Source organism: Schistocerca gregaria, chromosome 2 (assembly GCF_023897955.1).
Source record: "Schistocerca gregaria isolate iqSchGreg1 chromosome 2, iqSchGreg1.2, whole genome shotgun sequence".
In the NCBI taxonomy this organism is placed as follows: Eukaryota; Metazoa; Arthropoda; class Insecta; order Orthoptera; family Acrididae; genus Schistocerca; species Schistocerca gregaria.
Window position 1 is genome coordinate 844,653,932 of NC_064921.1, and position 16,787 is coordinate 844,670,718.

Consider the following 16,787-nt stretch of genomic DNA (forward strand, 5'->3'; position numbering starts at 1 on the left):
AGCATCGCAACATTGCGAACTGTATCTCCATTTTCCATTTATTTCCGACTATTTCACGGAGTAGATTTACATTTGAGCTAAGCTGCTTTGACGTGCACGTGCAGTGCCGTTTATATGGCAGTGTCACGCCAGGGATGACACCTAAATGTTTAAGGACGTAATTATGAGAAACGGCGACCCCCTTACATAAAATGTGTGCTTGTTTACTATGAAGAGGGAACGTAGTTGCACCTGTTTCCTTGAGTTTTTGTGGAGTCTCCATTCGCTGAAGTACTAGTTCAGTCTGCTGAGATAGCTTGAGAGTGTACTTTCATAACGCTTCATATCTTTATTCTGATATACTAATCTCAGGTCAACTGCATACTGAATTTTCTTGGAGTTAGTAGCTGGAATGTTGTGTACATATTTTTTAAACAGAATTGGAACCAGTACTGATCTCTGAGGGAGGTATGCCGATCCAGGTAGAATCCGCTAAGAGGACTAATGACGATGGTCGGTGTCGTTCATAGTTGAATACTGTGATGGTACAAAAGTCTCACCTCAGTTACACATACACAAACATACAGGAAATTTTCGCTCACATTCAGGTGAATATCGCTACACACGGTACTGGGGGAGGGGGACGGGGTAAGGGATGGTTGAAACTAACCATATAGATACGTTAATAACCACGCTCATCCTGCGCCGATACGGGCTAAGGAACAAGGAAATGAGATTTCGGTCTTCACTTTTACTTTAAAATCTATACACATCTTGCATCACCTCGGTTCTGAGAGATCCCGAACCTGTACAGAAAATTGGAAAATAGATCAACATAAACATCATTTTATTGCTCATGAAAACCACACATTGCTTGTTGTACCACCATACAGTGAGAGGTTCAGAGGTGGGGGTCCAGATTACTGCACACTCCGATACCTCTAATACACAGTAGCACGCCCTCTGGCATTGATGCATGCCAGTATTCGTCGTGGCATACTACCCACAAGTTCATCAAGGCTCTGTTGGTCCAGATTGTTCCATTTCTTAATGACGATTCGGTGTAGATCCCACAGAGTGGTGGTCGGTCAAGTCGACCGTAAACAGTCCATTCCAATCTGTCACAGGTATGTTCGATAGGACGGAGAACATGCTGGCCACTCTAGTCGAGCGACGTCGTCACCCTGAAGGAAGACATTCACAAGATATGCACGATGGGGAGCGAATTGTCGTCCTGAAGACGAATGCATCGCCAATATGCTGCCGATATGGTTGTACTATCGTTTGGAGCATGGGATTCACGTATCGTACAGCCGTTAAGGCGCCATCCTTGACTACCAGCGGCGTATGCTGGCACCCATACCACCCATGCCACCCCAAAACAGTAGGGAACCTCCACCTTGCTGCACTCGCTGGACAGTTTGACTAAGGCGTTCAGCCTGATCGGATTGCCTCCAAACACGTCTCCGACGATTGTCTGGTTCAAGGCATATACAACAGTCATCGGTGAACAGAACGTGATGCCAATCCTGAGCGGTCCATTTGGCATGTCGTTGCGCCCATCTGTACCGCGCTGCATGGTGTCGTGGTTGCAAAGATGGACCTCGGCCATGACGTCAGGAGTGAAGATGCGCATTCACGCAGAATATTGCGCACAGTTTAAGTCGTAACACGACGTCCTGTGACTGCACGAAAAGCATTTTTCAACATGGTGGCGTTGCTGTAAGGGTTCCTTTGAGCCATAATCCGTAGGTAGCGACCATACACTGCAATAGTAGCCCTTGGGCGGCCTGAGCGTGTCATGTCATCGACAGTTCCAGTCACTCTGTATCTCCTCCATGACAGAACAACATCACTTTGGTTCACTCCGAGACGTCTGGACACTTCCCTTGTTGAGAGCCCTTCCTGGCACAAAGTAACAATGTGGACGAGATCGAACCGCGGTTATTGACCGTCTAGGCATGGTTGAACTACAGACAACACGAGCCGTATACCTCCTTCTTGGTGGAATGACAAACTGATCGGCTGTCGCAGACCGTCCGTCTAATAGGCGCTGCTCATCAATCGTTGTTTACATCTTTGGGCGGGTTTAGTGACATCTCTGAACAGTCAAAGGGACTGTGTCTGTGATACAATATCCACAGTCAACGTCTATCTTCAGGAGTTCTGGGAACTGAGGGCGACGCAAAAAAAATTTTATGTGTGCTTTACACTCTTAACATCATTTTCTTCCCCTGTGCACCATTTCTCCCCGCCGCGCGGAGTGGCCATGCGGTTTGAGGCTCCATGTCACGGACTGCACGGCCCCTCCCGCCGGAGTTTCGAGTCCTCCCTTGGGCATGGGTATGTGTGTTGTTCTTAGCATAAGTTAGTTTAATTAATCTGTAAATCTAGGGATCGATGACCTCAGCAGTTTGGTCCCTTAGGCATTAACACACACGCAACCATTCCTCCCCCCCCCCTGCCCCCCCTCCCCCCCCCCCCCTACAGGCCCTGCAACTTGATCTACTTAAGTACCGCCATTTAACATGTCTCAGAAACCTGTCTGCTACTATCACGGCAATAGAGATGTAAGTTCACACTATTTTATCATTTTCTTAATTTGCATGCGGGTTATTAGGTGACAGTTATCATTTTACTAAGCTGTTCTGATGATGTTTGTGGACGAGTTGTTTTACAATATTATCTTTTCTATGCTATGGTTGTTGATTGATATCATGTTCGTTTTGTAACATACTTGTTGTTACCTCCTTTGCTGTATACTTATTCCATTTTTCCACTATTGTTTAGATAGCCACTTAAAAACTGTCTTGGGATCCAAAACCGGTCTTGGCAATTAAACAAAAATAAATATTTGTCTTCAGGGAGCACAAGGCTAAATTGAGTACACAACCTTTAATACACTCCTGGAAATGGAAAAAAGAACACATTGACACCGGTGTGTCAGACCCACCATACTTGCTCCGGACACTACGAGAGGGCTGTACAAGCAATCATCACACGCACGGCACTTCGGACACACCAGGAACCGCGGTGTTGGCCGCCGAATGGCGCTAGCTCCCCAGCATTTGTGCACCGCCGCCGTCAGTGTCAGTCAGTTTGCCGTGGCATACGGAGCTCCATCGCAGTCTTTAACACTGGTAGCATGCCGCGACAGCGTGGACGTGAACCGTATGTGCAGTTGACGGACTTTGAGCGAGGGCGTATAGTGGGCATGCGGGAGGCCGGGTGGACGTACCGCCAAATTGCTCAACACGTAGGGCATGAGGTCTCCACAGTACATCGATGTTGTCGCCAGTGGTCGGCGGAAAGTGCACGTGCCCGTCGACCTGGGACCGGACTGCAGCGACGCACGGATGCACGCCAAGACCGTAGGGGACCGCACCGCAACTTCCCAGCAAATTTGGGACATTGTTGCTCCTCGGGTATTGGCGAGGACGATTCCCAACCGTCTCCATGAAACTGGGCTACGGTCCTGCACACCGTTAGGCCGTCTTCCGCTCACGCCCTAACATCGTGCAGCCCGCCTCCAGTGGCGTCACGACAGGCGTGAATGGAGGGACGAATGGAGACGTGTCGTCTTCAGCGATGAGAGTCGCTTCTGCCTTGGTGCCAATGATAATCGTATGCGTGTTTGGCGCCGTGCAGGTGAGCGCCACAATCAGGACTGCATACGACCGACGCACACAGGGCATCATGGTGTGGGGAGCGATCTCCTACACTGGCCGTATACCTCTGGTGATCGTCGAGGGGACACTCAATAGTGCACGGTACATCAAAACCATCATCGAACCCATTGTTCTACCATTCCTAGAACGCGAAGGGAACTTGCTGTTCCAACAGGACAATGCACGTCCGCATGTATCCCGTGCCACCTAACGTGCTCTAGAAGGTGTAAGTCAACTACCCTGGCCAGCAAGTTCTCCGGATCTGTCCCCCATTGAGCATGTTTGGGACTGGATGAAGCGTCGTCTCACGCGGTCTGTACGTCCAGCACGAACGCTGGTCCAACTGAGGCGCCAGGTGGAAATGGCATGGCAAGCCGTTCCACAGGACTACATCCAGCATCTCTACGATCGTCTCCATGGGATAATAGCAGCCTGCATTGGTGCGAAAGGTGGATATACACTGTACTAGTGCCGACATTGTGCATGCTCTGTTGCCTGTGTCTATGTGCCTGTGGTTCTGTCAGTGTGATCATGTGATGTATCTGACCCCAGGAATGTGTCAATAAAGTTTCCCCTTCCTGGGACAATGAATTCACGGTGTTCTTATTTCAATTTCCAGGAGTGTAGCATTATGGAATATAGTTAGCTCATTTTTCATAGATCAATGGACGATTTTGCTATCGAAAGAATGAGAAAAGAGTAAGTTTAGGGGTATGCATACATGGTTTATAGGAATTAACATGTTATTCTTAGTCCTAATCATGCAACTGCGCTTAAAACTAGATTTTTACTAGTTTTTTCAGTTTACCAGATTTTAAAGAAAAAGTTGTCTACGGAATAGGAGTTGTCCAGGAGAAACTATTTCGTGTTAAATTATAACTTACTTGCTAGCGGTCAGATATTTTACGTACTGGGAAAATGATGAACAATTTTTGCTGCTGCGTATTTAACTCCTTTCTCAGCCATGACAGCTATAATAACGGGTAATAAAAGTCATTTTTCCTGTAGTGTTGTAGGTATGGATTCTTCTCAAATTGTGATTTATTTAGTTTTATTTATTTCCCTAGCTAGTCTATGTATTCTGTGCAGTAAAAATGCTTAACTGCTTTAAGACTTCGTTACAAGATAACACATTATTTTTATTGTCAGCTTTTATGCAATCAATACTTTCTTTCTAAGTGGTTTGTTACCCCAGAAAATTGTTCCATAAGACTTTATTGAGTGCGAAAATGAAAAATACATTGCCGGAAAAAAATGAAACATCCTAAAGGACAAGGGTAGTTTATTGACAAGTGAGATAACAGGTAGTTCATCAGTGTAACACAGAGATTCAGATCAAACAGTGGCATTATCATCTCATAATGTATCACCCTTCGGCGGCAAAGGATGCATGTACTCTCGCTTGCAAGCGATCATAAAGGTGCCGTATGGCATCCTGCTATAGATTATGCCAGCCATCTAGCTGCTCTTGTTGCAGTTCGGAAATGGTTCTTGCAGGCTTTAGAGAACTTAAACGTTTATGTTCAATGGTGAGTGATCTGATGACCTTCTTGGTCCATGGCAGTTGCTGCAGCCAATGAGGAGCACGTTCCTACGCCGCAACCATACGTGCATTCTTCTGCTGAAAAAGCGCATTAAACTCCTATGCAAGAAACGGAAGTAGCACGGGGATAACAGGCTGTACAATATCGCAGGCAGTAGTTACCTTAAAAATGGTTCAAATGGCTCTGAGCAATATGGGACTTAACATCTGAGGTCATCAGTCCCCTAGAACTTAGAACTACTTAAACCTAACTAACCTAAGGACATCAGACACATCCATGCCCGAGGCAGGATTCGAACCAGCGACCGTAGCAGTCGCGCGGTTCCGGACTGAAGCGCCTAGAACCGTTCGGATACCGCGGCCGTCACTAGTTACCTTGTCCTGCAGAAACACTGAATGTGATCGTGAGCTGTATCTGATTAGACCCTCAAACCATGAATGGTGGGGTGAGACCTGGGTTGATGAAAGCACTGTAGAAAAAGCCGTGCACCACATATGCATCATACATATGTACTTCCATCAGTCACATACAGACAAAACCTACTCTCACTAATGAAGATAACAAAGCGCTATTCCACTCTTCAGTAGTCTCTTTCACGGCACCAGAGTAGCCATGACTGGCAGTGTTGTGACATCAGTGATAGCGTGGCTATAGGCACACGTGAGCTTAATCCTGCAACGCGTTCTCGGATATCGTAGCTGGATGTTCGGGTGGCCACCGCTGCTCACACAATGAGTCTGCGTCTGTACTATGGGACCATCCACAACCTGCTCTATGGGTATGGGAATGTCCCTAAGACCACTGTTTAAAGCAGCGACACACTACGGATACATTGGTCCTAGCAATCCCTCGATATGTCTACCAAGCTTCCTGCAGGCCCACAGTGCAACCCTGCTCAAATGGCTGAAGCTGTTCAACAGCAGTACATACTCATCGGTGGGGATTGTTGTTCCCTGCGATGAATATTGCAAACTCCGTTCACCTATAAACTCAGCAGAGTTTCTGCCTGCAGAGTCAAACCAGAGGGTGCACAGACAGGACTCCTGAACGCCAATGACCGTGACAAATGAATCACCAACACTAAAACACGTTGGTATGCAAGTATCATATCCTGATGTTGAACACAGTTCTTGCGGGTTTTTGTAACAACGCAAATGCTGTTTAATATCCTTTGATAACTTGTACTGAATCTGTAAGCTTTGTTACAGAAACTATGGTTAGTAGGTAGTGGATGTAATAGTGTATTTACTTCCAACTGTACATAATTAATTTATTCTAGGTCTACAGGGGTACAGTCAGCCTCGTGATGCCAATTGAGGAGCTACTCGACCGACTGGTAGCGGCTTCGGTCAAGATTACCATCATAACGACCGGACAGCGGTGTGCTCACGCCCCTCCTAACCGCATCCTCCTCTGAGGATGACACGGCGGTCGGATGGTCCCAGCAGGCCACACGTGGCCTGAAGACGGAGAGCTATACTAGGTCTACAACTTCGCTTCCACCGTTTTTTCTCGGAAGTTCGGGGCTTTTTTTGTGAAAAACATAGACAAAAATTATGATTCATAGTATTGCGCATGTCTGATCACTACATTCTCCCATATTTCGGACAGCATACGAATCCCGTGGCGGAAGAACTGGGCGTCTTTTGTGGGGATCCATGAATCGATTCAATTTTGCACTTGTTCATATGATAGGAAGTGCTGGTCAGCGATACTGTATGCCACTGATCGAAACAGGTGGTAGTAAGAGAGAGCAACGTATGGATAATGCGGCGGGAGAGATAGCACTTCACATTTCATTTTTTCCATGTGTATTTTGACGGGTTTTGCGACATGGGTTCGAGCACTGACCTGCTGCAAAATTACCTTAACGTGTCTATCGCTGTATTGTGGCCGTTTGTATTTCAGTGCTGGGCTCGAACGCATCCACTGCTTTTGATAATGATGTCCTGTGACTGTCGTCGTCTGTTTCAGTAGCTATGAAAACGTTCCGTGTTCCATCGCCATGCCGGTCTTTGACATCAAAATCACCTTACTTAAGGCATTGAAAACATTCTTTGCACGTTCTTCCACTAACAGGATCTCTCACTATTGGTCTTACACAGCATTATAAAAACCACAGCAGCAGATTTATTCGTGTTAAAGCAGGAAATTAAAACTTCACGCCAATGGCGAGAAATGAGTACGTAAGTTGACGTACTTAATCGAGAAAAACCTTAGGATGCAATCAAAAATCGACTAATATTTTTATGGCATTATGTTTACAGATGTCTAAGATTATTGTGTTACACCTATGACCAACCACCCGAATCCCAATTGCCGCTACTGCCGAATGTTGCAAAAGGGCGGAAGCAGAGTTGTAGGCCTAATAAAACACTACTGGCCATTAAAATTGCTACACCACGAAGATGACGTGCTACAGACGCGAAATTTAACCGACAGGAAGAAGATGCTGTGATATGCAAATGAGAAGCTTTTCAGAGCATTCACACAAGGTTGGCGCCGGTGGCGACACTTACAACGTGCTGACATGAGGAAAGTTTCCAACCGATTTCTCATAGACAAATAGCAGTTTACCGGCGTTGCCTGGTGAAACGTTGTTGTGATGCCTCGTGTAAGGAGAAGAAATACGTACCATCACGTTTCCAACTTTTATAAAGTTCGGATTGTAGCCTATCGCGATTACGGTTTATCGTATCGCGACATTGCTGCTCGCGTTGGTCGAGATCCAATGACTGTTAGCAGAATATGGAATCAGTGGGTTCGGAGTGTTATAAGGAACGCCGTGCTGAATCCCAACGGCCTCGTATCACTAGCAGTCGAGGTGACAGGCTTCTTATCCGCCTGACTGTAACGGATCGTGCAGCCACGTCTCCATCCCTGAGTCAACAGATGTGCTCGTTTGCAAGACTACAACCATCTGCACGAACAGTTCGACGACGTTTGCAGCAGCATAGACTATCAGCTCGGAGACCGTGGCTGCGGTTACCCTTGACGCTGCATCTCAGACAGGAGCGCCTGCGATGGTGTACTTAACGAGAACCTGGGTGCACGAATGGCAAAACGTCATTTTTTCGGATGCATCAAGGTTCTGTTTACAGCATCATGATGGTCGCAACCGTGTTTGGCGACATCGCTGTGAACGCACATTGGAAGCGTGTATTCGTCATCGCCATACTGGCGTATCACCGGCGTGATGGTAGGGGTGCCATTGGTTATACATCTCGGTCACCTCTTGTTCGCATTGACGGCACTTTGAGCAGTGGACGTTACATTTCAGATGTGTTACTACCCGTGGCTCTACCCTTCATTCGATCCCTGCGAAACCTTACGTTTCAGTAGGATAATGCACGACCGCATGTTGCAGGTCGTATACGGTCCTTTCTGGATACAGAAAATGTTCGACTGCTGCCCTGGCCAGCACATTATCCAGATCTCTAACCAACTGAAAAAATTCTCGTCAGTGGTGGCCGGGCAACTGGCTCGTCACAGTAGGCCAGTCACTACTCTTGATGAACTGTTGTATCGTGTTGAAGCTGCATGCGCAGCTGTACCTGTACACGCCATCCAAACTCTGACTCATTGCCCAGTCGTATCAAGGCCATTATTACGGGCAGAGGTGGTTGTTCTGAGTACTGATTTATCAGGATCTATGCGCCCAAATTGAGTGAAAATGTAATCACATGTCAGTTCTAGTATAATATATATGTGCAATGAATACCCGCTTATCATCTACATTTCTTCTTAATGTATCAATTTTAAAGGAGAGTAGTGTATAAATATTGCAAGTTCCTGAGTAGCCAAGGGAACTTTATTTAAATTTATCGATAGCTAAGACGAAATCGCAGTAGCTGTGCCATTGTTTTTCTTTGCGTATGGAGAGTCTCTGTGTTCGTTGGGCCCTCCCGCAGACGCGGTGTGCTGCTATGCTCGTGCCAGGTTAGACGTGCCTGATTCGTTAACCCGCGAGTATTTAGCGCAGACAGGAGTGGACAGGCAGAGGAAGCTGCTGTTATTGCTACTACCTGTCTCACAATTATCCGTGGTTCTGGAAATGACTCGTGGTTCGGAAACAGCAGCAACAGCATCAGCTCAGCGTTGTCGTCAGTTACATTATTCGTCGTCCGCGCAGCTACAAGACTGTTAACTGACAGAGGATAACTAATAATGAACAGGCAGTGGCATTTTTTAAAAGCTTTAATCATTTTCTTGAATAATAACCTGCAATAGTTAAAACTTGTAGAGCACCTGTTTTCTCATTGTTCTCAGACATTATTACCTTCCTTTTTCATGCAAATCATCAAGTGTCGTAAGAATATGAAAATCGATTAACTATTTCCTGCCAGGTTTGTTTGTTTGCTAATTACGAGTTTGTCTACATTTTCTGCCTCACTAACTGTTCATTCTTGTATTGTATTACAGAGGCTTAACAGATTTACAATTTTGAGTATTAACTTCACTCACTTCAGGTAACGTAAAATTTCACTGGCAAAACTAATAAATAAAGACACGGCAGTAATTAAGCATACGCAGTTGCATTTATTATTTATTTAGGAGTTCTTCATTTGCTGAAAGTAAATTCAATTAAATTTTACAATAATTAAAAGTAAATTGCCTTTTCCAAATTTTGCGTTACATTGCACCGAGGTTACTGAAAGTCATTTCTTTTACGTAACACAATTTCATTTACAGCTAGTCATTTATTTAACCAGTGACATCATTTAACTTAGCTTTCATAATTTAGTATTTCAGATTAAGTAACTGTAAACTCAGTGCTTTCTGATTCATTTATTTTCTCGTGAACTGTTGTCGCGGAAAAGCGTGACAACCTCCTGTGGCCACGCGATTGATTATTTGCTTGATTTTCTTTGCCATTACCTTTCTTAAGATTCTAGAGGTTCACTGCCCTAGTCGGCTGGCGACCATTCAGGTACCACCTTTTTTGCTAATCTTTTGTGTTATCAGTATTTTATGTATTAATAATACTACGCGGTACCCTTTTCCCCCTGCGTGATCCGTGAGCGACTGCACTGTATTCCACCCACTTCAAATTGTTATCAGTATTCAGATTAGTTTTACAATAGATTCGTCCTACGAACCTGTATTATTCTCCTTCGGTAACGATAGACTTACTCACTGTAAAATTTCACTAGGCATACACGATCACGGTCAGTTAAATCGCAATCCAGTAGGTCGACTAGGAATGGGGAGATTAAATGTTAACTTCTTGTTTTTTCCTGCACTGTATGGCTATGAGCACTATGGGACTCTACATCTGAGGTCATCAGTCCCCTAGAACTTAGAACTACTTAAACCTAACTAACCTAAGGGCATCACACACATCCATGACCGAAGTAGGTCGCGCAGTTCCAGACTGAAGCGCCTAGAACCGCTCGGAAACACCGACCGGCCCCGCACTGTATGTCAGTAGGTTGATTTGCTCGTTTCCAAGACTAGGAATTAAAGGAATAGCAAAACTAGCTGAACTTCATTGTTTAACGAGCTCAGTAATATAATAAGGGAAGCAGTGTACTGTTGAAATCATCCTTCAGCTCGAGGGCAGCCTGTATTTAATTTGTTTCAAAAAGACACAAACTATCAAACAGAATTCGGATCACTCTGATATAATGTTACGCGAATGCATTGCTTAGAAAGAAACTACACGATCACAATTTTCCCAGCAGCGATACATTATTTCTGGCAAACTCAATCAATGAATCGGACTGTGCAGTCCAGACACGGATAAGAAGCCAATTAGCGGTGCTGTAGAAATTGATTGTCGGTCGAAGACCCCCGGGACGTGTACAGACACAGTCTTGGCACCAGTTTTTACGACCGGGCGGATGTTGACGACTTGATTGCAGACTTGCGGGAAGAATTATGTGGGAGAGGTCATCGACACGACAGCGGAAGTTCCGCGAGTGCTCCGGCTGGTATATCTCGCGGGCGGGGAAATAACAGCGGGCTTTGTACACACCGACGGCTCTGAGAAACGCTCGCGCGCTTCGTCGCGATGACAACAGAGCGCGAGGGGGTCAACGATCGCTGTCGGTCGTGGCGAGCCGGCGTTCGCGTCCGGTGATGGCGCGGCTGCGGACCGACCGCGGCAGAACAAGGCGGGCATTCGGGCCAGCGCTGGCCGGATGTGGCCAGGGGTTATCTGGCAGGAAGGACCCCGCGCACCGATACGAATTAATTAGCCCGTCTTTGGCCGCGCCCTGCCGCCCACAGCAGCCTCCTCGGTCAGCTGTGTATCAAGAGATCCGGCCGCTGCCAGATGGCCACCGCAGTCGTTTCTTCGTCTCCACATGCCTCGAATATCAGCAGGTACGTAACTGGCTCACTTGATTCATTCGCTTAATTTCGTAAGTGAGACGAGAGAAAGTTGAGGATTTTGGTGCTTAGCCAGCATTTAAATTCGTTTTTGCACATACTTTTCCTTGTTTACTGGTATTCAGTTGCACCCATACAACAAGTCCATATGTCTAAAAGTCTCAGAAAGTTAAACAAGGTGAATAGTACGAGATACCAAATGTACACTGAGGTGGCAAAACTCATGGGATACTTCCAAATATCGTTCCGGACCTTCTCCTCTCCAGCGTAGTGAAACACCTCTGTATGGCATAGACTGAACAAGTAATTGGAAGTCCTCCTCAGAAATTAAGAGGCATGCTGCCTCTACGCCGTCCATCAATGCGAAAGTGTTTTGCAGGGTTTTGAGCACAAACTGACCTCTCGATTATGTCCATATAAATGTTCGATGGGATTCGTATCAGGCGAGCTCGATGGGAAAGTTATTCACTCGAACTGTCCATAAAATTCTTCAAACATATAGCGAACAGTTGTGACCCGGTGACATGACGCACTCAAGTTCATAAAAATTCCAGCTTTATTTGAGAACATCAAGTCCATGAAAGGCTGCAAATGCTCTCCAAGTACCCGAACGTAACTATTTCCAGTCAATGGTAAGGCTGAGTTGGATGAAAGGACACAGTCCATTCCATGAAGACACAGCCCACACCATTATCAAGCCACAACCAACTTCCACAGTGCCTTGTTCACAATTTGGCTTCAAGGCTTCGTAGGGTCTGCGTCACATCTGCACCACACTCTGACCCTACCATCCGCTCTTACCAACTAAAATCTGGACTGATCTGACCAGATTACGTTCTTCTAGTTGCTTAGGGTCAAACTGATGTGATCATGAACCCAGGAGACGCTGCAGGCGATGTCGTGTTGTTAGCAAAGGTATTCGCATCGGTCGTCTGCTGCCATAACCCATTAACGCCAAACTTCACCGCACTGCTCTAACGAATACGTTCGTCGTACGTCCCACATCGATTTATGATTTCATTTTACTCGATGTTTCTTGTCTATTACCACTGACAACTCTACGCAAATGCCGCTGCTCTCGGTCGTTAAGTCAAGTCCGTCGGCCACTGTGTTATCCACGGTGAGAGGCCATACTCGAAATTCTCGGCATACTCTAGACACTGAGAATCTCAGAATACTGAATTCCCTAACGATTTCCGAAATGTAGTGTCCCATGCGTCTAGCTTCAACTACCATTTCGCATTCAAAGTCTGTAAATTCCCATTGTGCGGCCATAACAAAATCGAAAAACTTTTTACGTGAATCACCTGAGTACGAATGACAGCTCCGCTCATGCACTGCATTTCTTATACTTTGTGTACGCGATACTGTCGCCATCTTTGTATGTGCATATGCTATCCCATGACTTCTGTGACGTCAGTATTCAACGTCTTAGAACAATAGCGAAATAAATGCATCGGCCCCGTAAGTTCATAAGTTAACAGTCAGATGTGTGTGTGTGTGTGTGTGTGTGTGTGTGTGTGTGTGTGTGTGTGTGTGTGTGTGTGTGTGCGTGCGCGCGTGCGCGCGCTTCCCTGTGTTTATCTCCTCCTAAGCCATTGGGCAGAGCTGAGCTTAAGTTGGTACACATATCTCTTAGTTCTATCGCTTGAACCTTGTCGTGCAGTTACAAAGGGTCAGCCATCGTTAACCGGATTTGGCATGTTAATGTTTAAGAGGTGGCCGCTTGGCCTTCCTGCCGCCATCCCGTACACCCCGGGACGGAATTAGTGTACCCCAACTGTCTGAGTCGAGTGTAAGCTATGGAATAGTGCGAATGTGTTCAGATGTCTGCGACCCGTGTAACTGAGGCGGAACATGGGGACCAGCCCGGTATTCACATAGCGGGATGTGGAAAACCGCCTAAAAACCACATCCAGTCTGGCCGGCACATCGGCCCTCGTCGTTAATCCTCTGGGCGGGCTCGGTCCGGGGCTGGCGCGCCTACCCGAGTCCAGGAAGCAGCGCATTAGTGCTCTCGGCTACCTGGCGGGTGTACACATATCTCTTAGTGTCAGGCACCAATTACTATAGAGATAGGAGGCATCTACCTGTCAGAGTTCAGGAGCTATGACGTCGTGAACAATGAGATGCGCGAGAACTTGCCGTATAGTGCATGATATTTAACTATATTACTTCTCTGACCCTGCCTCTATTCACAATACATTTCCTTGACAGTAGGTACATGTGCCGCTGAATGTACCTACATAAATATATCATTGTACGAAACATAGTTCAAGAGATATGACGTCATAAATACTGAGATATATGAAAAATGTCGGGTGATGCATAATATTCTAATACATTTCTTCTTCACTAATAAGACACTCTATAGTCGTGTCAACTTAAGGAAATACCTGATACCTGGCAGCCCTTTCGACAACTTTCAAATGCGAAGCTCAAAGAGCTGTAGGCGAAAACGATAGATGTAGAGCTATGAGTAGACGTTTGCAAGATCGCTTTGTATACACGGGAAGCAGTCGCGCACAACGTACAGAAATTGCCCGGATCATGTTTCTTCATTTGGATAATGTACTTATATATTTGTACATTATGCATATTTCTTTGTACGACCGTTTCATAGTTTCAAAGCTGTTCTCGAGAATACACGGAAATGAAATTTTTTAGACACTTCACTACGAACAGAGTTCTTTTTTTGTTTCCGTTTAATAGAAAACTAGCAAAATACATGCTGGGCCAATGGCTGATTTGTCAGCAAACAGTTCATAAACATCTAACTTCTTTCATAAATATCTAAATTCTTCGCAAACAGCAGTATTAACACATGAGAAGCAAGTAGTTCATGCATTCGAATCAGTTCTATAAGCAGGCAGTCTGACACCCTTCTGTATCGAGGGCAGCCGAAGGACAAGTGATTAATATCCTGGAGCTCCCAGCAGTCGCAGTATCGCGATGGTACGAGAAGAAGTCTGAAAAGGTGTTGTCGATAGCAACTGTGGTTGCATTTCTGTCTGGCAGTATTCCGTACAAAGTGTCTCGCTGTCTCTGTGCCAGGTAAGCTGCAGCTCAGACCTTACTTTCCAACATACCACTGGGCCTTTCTGTAACTGCTAATGGATTCCAATGTACCAATTGTCCTTGTGCAGGTCTTCTGTCTCCCATGCCTCATTGCAGTATTCTGGTCAAGCCTCTAACCACAGCAATGAGATCTTCCGCGCGAATCTATCACTCTTCTACCCCAACCGCCGTAGCCTCTTTAGCGCCGGCCGGAGTGGCCGTGCGGTGCTAGGCGCTTCAGTCTGGAACCGAGCGACCGCTGCGGTCGCACGTTCGAATCCCGCCTCGGGCATGGATGTGTGTGATGTCCTTAGGTTAGTTAGGTTTAATTAGTTCTAAGTTCTAGGCGACTGATGCCCTCCGATGTTAAGTCGCATAGTGCTCAGAGACATTTGAACCAATTGAAAAAAATGGCTCTGAGCACTAAGGGACTTAACTTCTAAGGTCATCAGTCCCCTAGAACCTAGAACTACTTAAACCTAACTAACCTAACGACATCACACACATCCATGCCCGAGGCAGGATTCAAACCTGTGGCCATAGCGGTCACGCGGTTCCAGACTGTAGCGCCTAGAACCGCTCGGCCACCCCGGCCGGCCGAGCCATTTGAACCAAGCCTCTTTAGCGAGTTGTTCGGTTTTTCATTCCCCATAACATCAGCACTGGCCTTGATCTACAAAAATGAGACATCTATCCGATTCGGGACATTTCGATATAGCAGCAGTTATTCGGTAGGTAAGGTAACAAGAGCACTCCTATTACACTTGTCTGTTGCACCAGCTACGATACCTTTGTTCCTGATGTCCAGGATAACTTACTAGGTTCTATTACTTAATAAGACTTCGAAACCTTCGCGTATCTGAGAACCCATTCCGTATCCTTGCATTGTTGGAGCTATGCTCGGGGAAGGCGATTTTGACTACCAGCTAAGTTGACAAAATGATGAAAGGTGAATAATTGTTATTCCTGGAGAGTATAATAAAGTACATTAATTAATGAAAAGTTGTTACTTATTTCTAACTGTGTAGTACTTGATAATAGTGTCGTGTGACGCAACGGCCGGGACATCACTTCGGTGACTTTAGTGGCCGTAATATACCCAAGTCATCTAATTCAGGAAAGGAGACCTACAGTTTTACGTGGATCCGAACCACGTGTCCTTTCTGATGACTCTTCACATCATTCACAGATGTAGGCTGCATTAAAGACACACTGAAAATTTCTGTGGTCCGACCAGGATTCGAATCCCCGCCCCCCCCCCCCCCCCCCTTTTTCAACCTCTCGGTTTTCAGGCAAGCGTTTTACCAGTGGATCACCAGGTCCTGCATGGTTTTTGATGGAAGGATTATTGTGCTGAAATCTGGTATAACTCTAAATCGGTAGTTCTCATTAACAAATTTTCCTCCTTTCAAGTTTGAGCAGTTCTCATCCCAACAAGTCGTAACACTTCGAAAAAGACAACATTGTCCTTAGTAGGATGTATGCTTACATAATTTATTTGTTGTGTGATTGACCAGTTTCAACTACCATTTCATCATCTAGCATATATACATCAGCAATGTGCTCTATGTCCCACACGAAGTGGCATACAAATTAACTTATAAAACCGCATATGGAGACGCACTTGAAATAGTCCATATGCAGCATCACTTAAATTTTCACTTGTGGCTTCACATGTGGACTGATAATTTAATTTTATGCCACGTCTCGTGCGACGTAGTGAGCACTGTTAATAAATAAATGCTGCATAAAAACTTGGTAGTCGAAATTTACCAATCTTACAACCATTAAATGATATGAAGACACTGCGCACAATTGACAATGTTTTCTTTTACGAAATTTCTGGAGACAGTGGATCCGCATACAAACAAGCTTGTTTGTAACAACATTTAGTGTTCTCTTGGGATTCTGCATTCTATCTTCTTGGAAATTTAACTTCGTTGTTTTAATTGTTGTTGTTCCATAGTGCTGCTTTGGCATCATTCAATTTGGGGTTGCATTTACTAGGCAATTAAAAAACTTGCTCTTTGCCTACTGTAGCTTTACGCGTTGTCTTTCCTCAGGCAATCGTTTAAAATTGAATATACTTCGGCACGGGCTTAGCTTATACGGGAGAACCATTTATCAAAGATTCTTGTCTTTTATTTGCTGAGCCTCACGTTCTTCAGGAGACGTATTTCGAAATTTTGTGGTTTGGTCGTTAGGT